This window comes from Dama dama, chromosome X (genome assembly GCF_033118175.1).
Source record: "Dama dama isolate Ldn47 chromosome X, ASM3311817v1, whole genome shotgun sequence".
NCBI lineage: Eukaryota > Metazoa > Chordata > Mammalia > Artiodactyla > Cervidae > Dama > Dama dama.
The window spans coordinates 15,031,805-15,045,630 of NC_083714.1; the positions used below are offsets into that span (position 1 = coordinate 15,031,805).

The 13,826-nt window shown below is 42.0% G+C and overlaps 1 protein-coding gene and 1 non-coding gene across 2 annotated transcripts in view; both read right to left on the minus strand.

Moving 5' to 3' along the window:
* DCX (doublecortin) overlaps positions 1-13,826 on the minus strand; it is a 389,065-nt gene that overhangs the window by 61,996 nt on the left and 313,243 nt on the right. The gene's annotated exons all lie outside the window — the stretch shown is intronic.
* On the minus strand, positions 1,748-1,938 carry LOC133053282 (U2 spliceosomal RNA). The gene has a single exon (XR_009692212.1). It is a non-coding gene; the product is annotated as a U2 spliceosomal RNA (small nuclear RNA).

Below are 13,826 nucleotides of genomic sequence, written 5' to 3' on the forward strand. Positions count from 1 at the left end.
ACTAGGACTAATCATTCATCTTCTTCGCCATAAGGGCCATAGCTTACAAGCACTCTGGTTTCAAATAATACCCAAGAGACTTGAAGATGCTGTACATCTAGTTTTATTCCTTAATCAGTATATATCACATGTTATACTTTTCCTACTTTTCCTTGCCACATCTCTTTCAGTTTATGCCTGAGGGTGGGCAGGAAACTCGTTGATACAGCTACTTATTGGGAGTGGTCACAATCACCCAACCCCATCTTTGGTTTTCTCATGTGGGCTAGACAACAGATGTTCTTAATGAAGATTAACTGAAATTTAATGGTCCTAATTGCCATTTGCACGGGCAGCAGATAACATTCAGTTCACACGCTGCCTTTCATGCTCCTTTATGCTTCATCACATATCAGATTTGTATTTGACTGGAGCGAATCTGACTGGCAGTACCTGCTGGCTATTCAGTGTCAAGACGCTGGCAGAGCAAAGACTCACAGTCCAGGGAAACACAGAACTGTGGTGAGAATGGGCCTTGCTAATTTGTTTCCTAATATAGCTATGCTCTTGAGTTCTCAGTAATGGCAAAAAGGGGTCATTTTGGTCTGGGTGGGACTCAGGATCTGTGTTAGGGAGGAAGGACAGACAAGATACTTGGTAGACTGATTTCTGTGTTTTTGTGCAAACTGATCCTGCTCTCTTATGTTTTTTTAAAAAAAAACTATTGGAAAGGTCTTATAAAAGTGAGCAAGGGATGCGAACATCACTGAGGAGAATATATGACAGATTCAACAAATACATGAGAAAGATGCTCCATCTCAGCAGTAACAAGGGAAATGCAAACTAAAACAAGAACAAAAGAATTATACTATTTCTCAACTATCTGATTGGCAAACATGAAAAACAAAACAAACTGTTGGGTTGGCCAAAAGTTTCATTCAGGTTTAAACCCAAAAAATATCAAGTGTTAGTGAGGTTTTCAGGAAATTAAATTTGTCAGCTCTCTGGAAGGCAATTGGTTGTAACTGATAAAATTTTAGATGTGTGTTTTTTCCATAACCCAGCAATTTTTATACCCTTTTGGAAACCCTGGCAAGCATGTTCAAGGAGGCACGTACAATGCAGTATTTGTCATAATAACCCCAGACTGGAAGCAAACTAAATGTTATTTAGTAGGGAAATAGAAACTATAGAATACTATGAATCTGTAAAAACCAATGACATAGTAGATATATTCCCATAGTTACACACAATATATGTATAAAAGTATAGATAAAGCTCTGAAAAGTTGTAGCCACAAAACTGGTTATCTCTGGGAAGGGGTCTGAGGTGGAAGAAGCCAGGTTGGTCAAAGACATCTTCACAGTCTTATCTGTAATACTGCAATATTTTACAAGCACAATGTGTTCAGATATTATTTATGTAATTAAAAATCAATTTAAAATTCAAAGGCAAAAAAAAATTCAAAGGCAACATAGTTATGTTAGAGAATTTACAAACCAGAGAAAAGAAAAAAAAAGCATTATCCTGCCACCTAAACACTATGATAACTATGATGTGTATCCTTCCAATATCTTTTTTTTTTTTTCAGGAGATATGGGAGGAGCTTGGACAACAGAGAAGAGATGGGTGTGAGGCATGAGAAATGAGGATGGAGCCTGATAAGACTGACCCTGATAGCACAGACCTGAGTGTCAGGGCTTCAAAAATCCAGTTGCCTGCGAGTTTAGAACACCACTTTCATTCAGACTGGCAGTTTTGTCCCTGGAGAGGATGCACTATTCCTGGAAGTACTGAAATACTAGGCCGATGCTTGGAGTGGATGAAGCAAGCTCGTATTCCAACTCCCTGCTCCAAAAATCCATTTAATATACTGTCCTCAGATAGAGGACATATCAGGTATTAAACTGATAAGAACAGATACTACGCTTGATCTTATTCAAAAGACTGAGAAGCGATCCAGTATCTTTTTAATGTTTCATATAGTTGTGATCATAATGTGTATCTTGTGCCTCTAATACAGACATCGGGGTTGGGTAATTTTCTGCTGTGCGGGGCTATCTTGCGCACTGTAGGATGTCTAGCAGCATCCTCAACCACTAGTCACTAAAGGACAGCAGCACTCCCACAGCTGTGACAATCAGAAATATGTCTCGGCATCATTAAATGGCCCCTAGCAAAATCACCCCTGGGTTGAGAACCATTGATTGAATATATTATTAGCATAATGTTATGAAATAAATCTTCATAACCTATCCTACATTTCCAAACTTAAATCCAGTGAGTTGTCTCTATTCTGTTCTCAGATCCCTGGCCTGTGGATTTCAACCCTGGCCTTTAGAACTTGACCTTTCTCTCTGACTGCTCCTTTTCTAGGTAAGTTGACTTGGGACTCCTTAACCCAGAACTGTACTCTGACCTATCACCACTAAAGCAATTAGACAGTAAAAGCCAAGTCTCTTCCCCTGACATCTGTGGACTAATGTTCAGCTCATGGGACAGGGAACAGGGATAGCAATCAGGAAACCCAATAAGACTGTAGAAAGTAATCAGTCCAGAGACACAGCTGTGGGTCAAAACCACTGGGCTAAGGGCCAAGGCTTGAGAAGAGGAAGCCAACTAGATCTCACCCCAGAATCAGCTCGCAGAACAATCAGAAGCATGGTTCCCTGGCTAACAATGCTTGACTCTTCCTGTCTGTTTTATTTAGATATTTTCCAGGCCCCCAGGGCATAATCAATTCAGAGGCCATGGAAGGGATGGCATCTGTGCTTATATTCCAAATCGATAAGGAGAGGTTAATGCCAGAAGTCAGGCTTACTCTTTAAAGACACATTTACTAAGCACCACGCATCAAACATTGCTAGGTGCTGAGGATGCCAAAATGACTCTGAAATGCTTTTGTCTAAAATCTGTTTGCCACGTGATCGCCAGAGAAAAAGATCTCTCAGGAATCAAAATGTAAAACTAGTGAGAGCTCCCTTCAGTTTGAGCCCTTAATTAGACTATGTATCACCAGTATTTCACTTTGCCTCTTTCAAGGGCCTGGGGAGTGAAAATTACATTATGAGGTTCTGTGGCTCCGAGACCCCAATTCAAAGAGAGGACTGAGTTCATTTCCAGAGCATAGGGAGGGTGGTATCAAATTTCATCCTGTTAGCTTACAACATGGAAATTGGAACTTCCTGCTCCCTACACTCCAAAAGTGCTCATGTGGCCCAGGTTTCTGCAGCTCTGAGCGAAGTTGGAGGAACCTCCTCCTGCGTCCCTGTCTGTCTGGCCCCTCACTCCGGTGCCCCAAGGGAGTGCAGACAGGTTGAGCACTTCATTTCCTCAGGGGCTGGATCACTTCCCTGTCTGCCCATCTGGCCTTTTCCTGATGAGATGTTCCCTGACAATTTGAGATCTGCAGACACAAAGAAAACAGCCAAGTGAGACTGACCCTGGTGTGCAATCTGGAGAGATGGTAAAATATCCTCGTAGCAGGAAAGGGAACGTGGCTGGATATGCCTTGTAAATAACCCACTGTCTTCTACAGAGCGAGATGAGTTCAATCAGGGGGGTTTCCACAATGCTTCTTGAAATTTGGGGTTTTATTGTACCCAGGGTCAGTTGCAGGCCAAATGCTGGACTGCCTCCAGTTGGAGTCCGATAGAGATAATTCCTTGCTGTGAAATACATATTTAATAACTCTACTGAATGCCTATTTCCTTTGTCTTCTTGTAGTCTTTCCTTTGTCATAGGTTTCTCTCACACTAATGGGGCCTAAGGGAGTCACAGATAACAATGTGCTGTGTAGTAGACTGTAGTAGATTACTCAGTGGCTGCTGGCAGCAGGTTCACAATACTGGGTCCCAGTAACAGCCCCTTCTCAATTTATATTTCCAAGTCCAAGAATTACTGGTCACAGTAATCAGGGGAAGCTTAGAGCAAAACTGAGAAAAAGACCAATTAGTTTTGTTAGCCCCCAAACCCCTAGTTGTCATTCCCTTCCTAGGACACCCATTCTTTTCCTGAGTTGAACAAACCATCCTGTCCTACTCCTAATACCCTTTATTTATAGCAATATATAAACATAATCTTGCTAAATAGCTAAATACGTTATTTTTCCTTCCAAGGCATTTCCAACACACAAGTTGGAGGGTGAGAGAGCTCTTTATTATGTTCAAAACCATACTATTGATACTTGTGTGTTCAACTCGCTTGAGCTCAGCCGTAGGAATAGGGGATCTAGGTCCCATGCCCTGCCATTTCCGTTTTCTCAAACAATTTATTGAAGAGACCCTGCCATTTATACTTCATCTGTGACGTGCCAAACTATTAAAATTACAGTGGGTTCATGGAAAGCCACATGTGGAGAGACAGGGGTTCTCCCTCTGTGGTTTTGGAAACTTTAGCCACCAGGCTATATGAGATAAGTGTGGTTTTAACATTGCCTCTTCCAAAACCATAGTCTCCATTTCAATGAAAAAAAAATATCCATTTTTCTCAGGCCTCAGGTCCTGCAGCTCTCTGTGGAAAACAACAGTGGTCCAAGTGGCCTGATTGAATTTAAAGACCTTCCAGAACCACAGGTTAGTGCCAAACCCTGTGCTTTATTAATTATGCCATGATTATTTTTATCTTAGGGGACCTGACTCTTTTTGTTCACTACATTTGAATATTTCCTGGCTCCTATCAATCTAATGTTGGAACACGTTGATAACAGTTGGGGTTACTGGCAACTGGATTCAAGAGAGTAGATATGAGTTTATGGAGAATTGAAAATTGAAGAATCCAAATTACTACCCTGGATTTCTTGTTTCCATGTTCCCATCCCTGTGGATGGAACCATCTTTTCTCCCTTACATGAGGTTCTCCAAGGTTCCCGTGAAAGTGAAGTCGCTCAGTCATGTCCGACTCTTTGCGACCCCATGGACTGTAGCCTACCAGGCTCCTCCGTCCGTCCATGGGATTTTCCAGGCAAGAGTACTGGAGTGGGTTGCCATTTCCTTCTCCAGGGGGATCTTCCCGACCCAGGGATCAAACCCAGGTCTCCCACATTGCAGGCAGACCCTTTTACCATCTGAGCCACCAGGGAAGTCCACTAAGGTTCCCCTAGTTATCTCTTAATCTGTATCTCCTAATTTAATTCATATATTTATGTCTTTTTATAACAGCTTTATTGGGAGATAATTCACATGCTATACAATTACCCATCTAAAGTATACAATTCAGTGGGTTTAACATAGTCACAAAGCTGTGCAACCATGACCACAATCAATTTTAGGACACTTCCATCACTCCAAAAAGAAACCTTAGGGATTTCCCTGGGAGTTCAGTGGATAAGACTCTACACTCCTAATGCAGGGGGCCCAGGTTCAATCCCTAGTCAGGGAACTAGATCTTACATGCTACAACTAAGAGTTTGCATGCCACAAAGAAGATTGAAGATCCTGCATGCCACAACTAAGACCCAGTGTGGCCGAATAAATAAATAGATAAAATATTTAAAACCAAACAAAAGAAACCTATTAGCAGTCACTCTCAAAATCCCTCCATCTTCCCCAGCCCTAGGCAACCAATCTATTCTTTCTGTATACTAGTTCCATATATTTTAGCAAGGACTTTTAGAAAACCTGTATTATCCAAAGGAATGACTCCCAAAGGGGTACTTTCTGGTGTGTGGCAGGTCCACGAAAGGAAGCATGTGGCACAGTGGTGGCCCTATGGCTGGCACATGTCAAATCACACACATTTCCAAGAGTCAAAGGTAGTGGGAAGAGGTACCCTGACGGCTCAAGCCAGCATAGCTGGAGGATCCCCCCTCTTTGGCCCAGTTTCTTCTCATAGGTCCTGGGTCTTCAATCCTTTACCACAAACTTCCTTTCTGACAAAGGAACAGGTAAAGTACCCCCCCCCCCCCAAACACCCACCACATACACACTTAACCCTGCTCTAAAGATTTCTAACAAGAAACATTTTAAGTGATCCTGCTGCCATCCAAGGGGTAAGAAGTATATTTTGGGAAGATGCAGCCAGTTTAATGGTACCCATTCACATAAAAAAGATGCCAAAGGGCATTCCTTTCTGACCTTGAAGAGGTTCATGACAGTGTTCTGCCCCAGTAGATACTTTTCTTTATTGTTCTAATAGCTATCTATAGAGCTATGGATAACTTGTCAATTGGTTCAACAAACATATTTTGGGCATCTACTTTGAGCTTGACACTGTGCTGGGTGTCAGGCAAATGAAAATGAACATAACAAACCATTTTTACAAACCCAGCCTGGGTGTGTCTGCCTTTTATGGAAAATTCTGTCTATTCTCCAAAAGGTACCCCAGAGCAAAATGTATCTCTCTTTTTGGCTATGCTTAGTTGCTGAAAGTATCAGCCAAATCAATCTTTTGTTTAAGACTTTAATGGCCCTGCTAAATGACAAGAAACATGTTAATCTATTTTCAGCCATTACTCCTTAGTCATTTCTCAGAATAACCAAACACTCCCTGAGCAAAGCCTTGAGGGTATGGAACTCTAGCTAGATGGTGTTTGGTGGAGGGAGGAAGATGGAAGTTACAGGTCCTTGCTAGTCAATGTGTGGTCCATGGAACAGCAGTAAGAGCATCACCTAAAGGCTTTTCAGAAGTGCAGAATCTCAGACCTCACCTCAGACTTCCTGAATCAGAAGCTGCACTTTCACAACATTCCTATTTGACTCATAGGCACTTCTGAGAAGCACGGGTCTACAGCAGACCTGGTTTTTCAGCCTTAGCACTACTAACATTTGGGACCAGATAATTCTTTCTTGCAGGGGGTGGGGGAACTGTCCTATGCATTAGAGTGTTTATTAGTATCCCTATACCTATTGGATGCCAGTAGCACCCATCCCACCACGTTGTGACAAACAAAACTATCTCCAGACATTGCCAAATATCCCATTGTGGGGTGGGGAGGGGGGAATAGATTACCTCAGATTGAAAACCACTGGTCTATAGAATGCTTTATTAATTTCCAGTCATTCAAGTATAACCTTCAGAATTTTTTTCCATCACCACATACACTTTTTAAAAAATGACTATTTTTGGTCTATAGAAATTAACCTCATCCTAAATAGTAATAGTGATGAAATAATAGGACAGATGTGCTATTTTTTCTAGTACATCTAAAGCCAAATATAACTATTAGAATTTGAAATGCTTATCTAGGAAACCCATAAATATATCATGTATCATGGGTGGAGTGTCTACCAACTTTTAGAAAATCCTGGCCCTGAGTATAGTTGTGGAGTAGGGCAGGTCCAAAGCATTGGATGAATTTGGGTTGCCAGGAATGTTAACAGGATGCATAGTGCTTGGAAGTAGAGAGAGGCCATTAAAAGCAAATTTATTTCTCTACTCAACTTTGTTTCTGACCAGGCCAAAGTAGTAGGTTTAGATATTAGAACATTAGACCTACCTATATTTTGGAGACTCCAGGAGTAGCCGTTTTGACTTGATCTAGCATATGGCTAATTTCATTTCCCTCCAAACTACCGGTGACTACACTGGTTCCCCAAATGATTCCACTATAGTCTGACACAAATTTCACACAACGCTTCTTTGGCCATATGTCAGTCTAATTACAGAGTCTTTGCTTCTCCTGGCAGAACTGCCTTTCATATTCAGGGGAGATAATAATCCCATCTCTGAGTTACATCAATGATTAAATGACCTGGTTCACTGCTTCTCGGCTGAATCAGCAGCCTGTGACCCTGGCACATTGATTGCAGAAGGAAATATTTTATGTGACTTTAACGTATGGGTCATTTACAACATGAGTTCCTTCCCACATAAAAGCCATTATAGATCCATGAAACTTGAATAGGGGGAAGGGAGAGAGGGGGGAGGTGACAGAAAGGGAAAGAAAGGGGAGGTGAGAGACACACAAAGAGAGAGAGAGAGAGAGAGACAGAGAGAGAGAGAGAGAGAAATTCTGTGTAGGGTTGGCAGCAAATATATGCTTAGTGCACTTCGGAAAGCCCACAGGCTGAAACTCTGGGATCCTGGGGTTTCTGCTCCTCTAGAAGAGACCTAAATGATGCTTGTTGGTAACACAGTCCCCCACCAGCTCCTTAAAAACAAGAGGTGGCAAGACAAGAGCTAACATCCAAGCAACTTTGGGCTCTCTTTTCTATGATCCCACAACCTGTGTTCAGCTCTAAGTGTCCCGTCTACCACTTAGCCAGAAGTTGAGTGTCTGCCTCTCCAGCAGCTGCAAAGTAGAGGCCTTATTGTTGCTGTTCAGTTGCTCAGTCATGTCTGACTCTTTGCGACCCCATGGACTGCAGCTTGCCAGGCTCCTCTGTCCATCCCCAACTCCCGGAGCTTGCTCAAACTCATGTCCATCGAGTCAATGATGCCATCCAACCATCTCATCCTCTGTCGTCCCCTTCTCCTTCTGCCCTCAGTCTTTCCCAGCATCAAGATCTTTTACAATGAGTCAGCTCTTTGCATCAGGGCAGAACCTGGGGCAAAGAGCTAGTGGATGGGAGTGGGTGGGAGAGGGAGGTGGCTTCTACTTATAATTTACCTGATGCTCTTCATTACAGTTCTTCCCAGTGCTGCTTTCAGTTAGAGGAAATGTTTGAGGTTAGGGGTAGAGGGTACAGAGTGGAGATATACAAGTGAGAAGGAGGGATGGGCTAACACTGACTGATGTTATCAGGACACTTTCAGTTTTGAACCCAGGGACACTTATTGTGAGTTGGCTTTGAGAGTCCAGAGCACATTGTGTTTGTTTTAAAGGCCCTTGAGATTCACCTTGAGAATTTTTTTTAAAACCTACACCTGGGCTCCCTACTCCAGACTAACGTAATTCTGAAATTCTGAGGGGATCCTATTCATCAGCATTTTTAAAAAGCTCCCCAAGTGATTCTAATCTATTTTTCCAACATTTCACTATGAACATATTCAAACATATAATAGTCTGTGTCACCTAGATCCTGTAATCAGCATTTGCTATATTGTTTTAACATATACCTGTCCCTCTATCAACCTCTCTTATTTCTGGATATGTTTCAAAATAGGCTGTAGACACTTCACCCTTCAATACTTCTGTAAGCATATAATTAATTAGAGTTCAATATTTGTTTCATTCAGTGAAATGTACAAATTGTAAATGTACCATTTGATGAGTTTTGACAAATGCATGTACCTGTATAGTACAAATTCTTATCAAGATATAAAAAAAAAATCATGAATCTTCCAAGTGAACACTCACCCCCACACCTGAGGGGCCATCAGTGTTCTATTCTGATTTTTTCCAGATGATTTCAATTTGTAGCTCAGGTGGAGAACCCCTTAAGGAGAGACACAAATTCCAGCTCCCCAGCCTTTTGTAATTGCGTCAGTAGAGCTTATTAGCTAATAGTGCTGGAGTCAGCTAGCTTGAGGGCAAGTCCGGCTCAACCAATTGCTATTTGTGAGATTTTAGGCAAGTTAACCTGTATGAACCCGTTTCCTCACCTATCAAATAGGGATCATAATAGTAGCTATCACACCATGTTGACTGAAGACCTAAATGAGATAACATAAATAAATTAGCAATAAAGTTAATGTTAATTAAGTTAACATGCTTACAATTGGCTAGGCACTGAACTAATTGCATGGATTATCTCATCTAATCCTCCCTACTGTTAGGATCCCCATGACAGATAGGAAAAGAGGCTTATAATGGGGAAGTACCTTGCCCAGAATTACACAGCTAATACTTGGAAGAGCCAGAATATAATCCCAAAGTGCTTTGATTTCAAGGATCAGACTCCCACACTATTAACTAGTACACTTCTGCCTCTATGCCTGACACACACAGTAAGAGCTCAAAAGTGCTGTATATTGTATTGCACATTGTATCATATAGATTTACCAGTTGTTTATATTGTGTTCAGTTACAGAGTCCAAATGAAGGAATGGAACCTTTGACCCAAGCACAGAAAAAGCTTCTCAGCAGCCCAACGTTGCTGGTCCACACCTTGGCATGATCATCTGTATCTATTGTGTTCCTAATAATGTCCTTTCCGTGGTGACTCTGAGAATCATCAGCAATAAGACCAGCCACTGTACTGAACAACACACAAAGGTCCTTGTGAAAACATCCCTCTGGAAGAAAGAACTAGGGGAAGCGCTTTTTTCCCATTAACACATTCAGCTCCCTGGCACTCTGTTCTGCAGCTGTCTAAGTGTTGCAGTCACTCAGACAAAGAGCTTGCTGGAATATCAGTGACATCATCCACTTCAGCTCTGACAGACTTGCCAGGAGCTGCGTGATTAACATCTCCACGGTACCAGAGAACAGGCAGGGCTCACTCAAGCTACACTATGCTACTCTTCCTCCTAATGAGAATCCCACTAAATTGGACAATTATCCCCACCCTATTCAAGGTGGCTTTTATGTGCAACCAGAGGCATTTTCTTCCAAAGTAAGGCAGCATCACACAGAGCCATCTTACTCCTCAGTCTCCCTTATTGGGCCACTCCTTTCTAACAGGCTGGATGATACTGGTTGGTTGGCAAAGGGAAGAGAGTGGCATGCTCTGGGCAGGGAGCAGATGGGTGTCTAGTAGTAAACTCTGTAGCTGAGGCTTAAGAGGAAGCACAGTGACAGCTGAAAACAGAACAGAACTTCTTTTATCACCATGAGAAATCCTATGAATGGCTATTAAATCGATTTCAAAGCTTTGGAAGCTCTGTTCAGTAGGCAGGCAGCAAAGGGAGTGGGGACAAGATGAGAAGGGGTACTAAGACTTCAGGCTCAGTGCTCCTTTGGAATCTGATTGCCAGGCTTTCTTTTAATCATGTGATTGTGATGGCTATGAGGGACCTTTCCACCAGGGAAGGGAAATTTAGCTGGCAATTTAGCTAAACAAGTGCCTGGGGTTATGATGAAGTCAGGAATTAAGAGGTTCTTTCCAATAGAGGAAAGCTGATAACAATGCAATGAAGTGAGGTTCTCTGTTAGGAAGGTCAGTGTTCCATTATCGCAACACCCACGGAGTTAATGTCCCCAGAGAATCATTACTATGTATTTGATACAAGTTATTGAACTTGCGGCCAAAACACACCAAGGCTGGCCTTTCTAGCCAGTATCCTATTATCCTTCTAGACCCAAAGCGGCTGAGCATTCCATTTAAGTATAGTGCTGTAGGAACACAGGGATCAAGTTCAAGACACCAGAAATACCTTCCCTGGTTCCTAATTCCATGTGCTGCATGCTTAGTCACTCATTCGTGTCCAACTCTTTGTGACCCCAAAGACTGCAGCCTGCCAGGCTCCTCTGTCCATGGGATTTCCCAGGCAAGAATACTGGAGTGGGTTGCCATTTCCTTCTCGAGGGGATCTCCCCAACCTAGGGCTCGAACCCATGTCTCCTGTGTCTCCTGCATTAGTAGGCAGATTCTTTACCACTGAACCATCTGGAAAGCTCTCCTGATTCCACAGAAGAGGAAAAAAATATTTGTGTGAATTTTGATGAACAAAACTGACTCAGTCCTTTAGGAGATTTTGCCTGTGTGGATACTCTGACTTTCAATCCAAGGAGTCACACATCTTAGGGAGTGCTCTAGTCCTCTTTCAAGGTTATTAGTACACAACAATGGTGTGTGCTGAGCCAAAAATAGGAAAAATTAGTTGTATTTACTCTTGTTTCTAGGAAAAATTGTGGTTTCTGGGACAAATATCTCAGACTTGCTAACAGCTAATGTTAGGCAGCATCAGCTCCTGGCTGAAAAGAGAGTCCAAACTACCAGGCATGGCCCAATTGAATCCAGGACCCTCAGAAGTAAAGTAAATTTTAAAAATCAATAATAATATTAATATATGCCAGTTTTGAGTGCCTACTATGCACCATGGACTCTATGACAGCTATGTTTAATTATCACAAGAGACTTCTGAAGTAGGAATAGTGTCTGGGATATTGTAATTACTCAATAAATACTACCTAGTATCATTGTACCCATTTTACAGATGATAAAACTAAGGCTCAAAGAGGCTTAGTAACTTTTTTAGGGTGACAATATGTAATTGACTGTAACACTTTAAAGAGACTTGGAATTGGATACATCCTGCCTTATTCTCTCCTAAACAAACTCAGGCTCATTAGAGTAACAGCCATGAGCTCCTTGTATCTGTCCTTTTCCTACTTTGATCCCTGATTTTAGAGTCCATAAAATTACACTGAAATTTGAGAGTAGATACCTACATGGGATATATCACCACTATGGACACAAAGGAGTTCTCTCTTAAAGTTAATAAAGTAGAGCCTATGCCATAAGGAGAACTCCAAAGGAGGCAAAGAAACCAAGGCCCATTGGGCAGGCCTGGAAAGAGTGTTAGGGTTAGGCTAATCCCTTCTACAGTCATTATGTGATTCCCACTATCCACCCACTCAAGCATAGCCCAGAGTAGATTTAAGAAGCTTTATGTGAATAGCCTATGCAGCACTAAGGCAGCATTCTTGAGTTTCCTTACCCTTCAAGTTGATTGATGGTTAAAATGATTTGTGAGTCCTACTCTTGATTGCTAACTTCATATCTTAGGGTCCCCCCACTCATTTATATTTACAGTGCAGCACCTGGAAAATGATCTGTTGCTCTTAAGTAAACACACACTTTACACAGAGTCCTCTCTGTCAGAAAAAATATAGTTACCCAAGCTAGTAACACCTTTCTCTGCTACTCACTGGAAAAGCACCAGGGAAAGGCATTGGCCTATAAAACAATATAATTGCTTTGATCATCTTGACTAAGTGGCATGATGTGATTATCAAATTCATTAGGTTGTCTCCATTGGGAAATGAAACAAAGGACAGACTATTACAACAATCCAATTTCCCTACTTTGCCTACACTTGCCACAAAGATTTCCAAAGTTAGGATTGACAACAATATTCAGCACCATGGACAACACCACTAGATGTTAACTGTGCGAAACAGGGTATGGGACACGTTTTAGCTCCCTGAGTTCCTCCTCTTTATTCTGCTTGCCTCCCTTAGCAATCAGGTATTTATAAAGATAGTGGAGTGGGTTTGATACTGTTCTATAGGAAGAACCAGGAATGAAACAGCAGAGGGCTTTAGAGAACAGAGTTTTAAGGAAAAATCAGAATTGAAGGCAGCCATGGCTCAAAGAACCAAGTGGATTGAAATGTGTCCTTAGCTAGTTATTCCTGCATATCAACACTCCCACAGACAGAGCCTTTAATCTAGTGATGAGATGGAGTGTGCAAACAGCAGTTGGTAGCCTTGCAGACCCTTCCAGAAACCTTCACCTTGACACTGGTCTTTTGGCAAAATGGTCCTTAGAAGTCCCTGCCTAAGAAGAAAAGGGAATGAATGAAGAGAGGCTATAGCGATTTCTGTACTATGAAATACAGCCCAGACAAACTAATTTGGAATAAACCCCTACGGAGGGTGGGAATGAGAACATGCCATTTCAAATAATCAGCTGACCACTGGGTCTTGCCAAACAGTAAACTAAACCAATGAAAGTGAGAGCTGAAAGGACCCTTATACATTCTCTAGCTCAGTGGTGCTCAAATGTGAGCTTGTATCAAAATCACCCAGAGGGCTTGTTAAACCAGATTGAGGACCCCACCCCTAGAGTTTCTGATTCAGAAGGTATCATGTAATCTGGTAATCTGCACTTCTACAAATTCCCAAGTGGTGCTGATGCTGCTGATTGAGGAGGAGCACATTATGAAAACCATGTTCTAGTCCAACCTCTTTCAGAGCATAGGAAAGGCAACAGAAGCCCTAAAAGAGCAGTGACTTGGTCACACAGCTGGTTACAGTCCATCTACTGAGTCCTACATCCTGGGCCTCCTGATTATCAATC